The sequence below is a fragment of the Coturnix japonica genome, chromosome 16 (assembly GCF_001577835.2).
Source record: "Coturnix japonica isolate 7356 chromosome 16, Coturnix japonica 2.1, whole genome shotgun sequence".
Classification (NCBI taxonomy): Eukaryota; Metazoa; Chordata; class Aves; order Galliformes; family Phasianidae; genus Coturnix; species Coturnix japonica.
In genome coordinates this window covers 331641-332052 of record NC_029531.1, presented here as the reverse complement: position 1 = coordinate 332052, position 412 = coordinate 331641, and the positions used below count along the sequence as shown (strand labels likewise).

At 48.5% G+C, this 412-nt stretch overlaps 1 protein-coding gene across 1 annotated transcript in view; it reads right to left on the bottom strand.

Moving 5' to 3' along the window:
• LOC107321570 (zinc finger protein CKR1) overlaps positions 1-412 on the bottom strand; it is a 10921-nt gene that overhangs the window by 8642 nt on the left and 1867 nt on the right. The window lies entirely within an intron of this gene.

The window sequence follows — 412 nt, the reverse complement described above, 5'->3', positions numbered from 1 at the left end:
GGGATTTGGGGTTATCTATAGGGAATGGGGTGGGATTTGGGGTTATCTATAGGGGAATGGGGTGGGATTTGGGGTTATCTATAGGGGAATGGGGTGAGATTTGGGGTTATCTATAGGGGAGTGGGGTAGGATTTGGGGTTATCTATAGGGGAATGGGGTGGAAATTGGGATTATCTATAGGGAAAGAGGGGGAATGGGGTGGGATTTGGGGTTATCTATAGGGGAATGGGGTGGGATTTGGGGTTATCTATAGGGAATGGGGTGGGATTTGGGGTTATCTATAGGGAATGGGGTGGGATTTGGGGTTATCTATAGGGAAATGTGGTGGGATTTGGGGTGATCTATAGGGGAATGGTAGGGATTTGGGGTGATCTATAGGGGAATGGGGTGGGATTTGGGGTTATCTATAGGG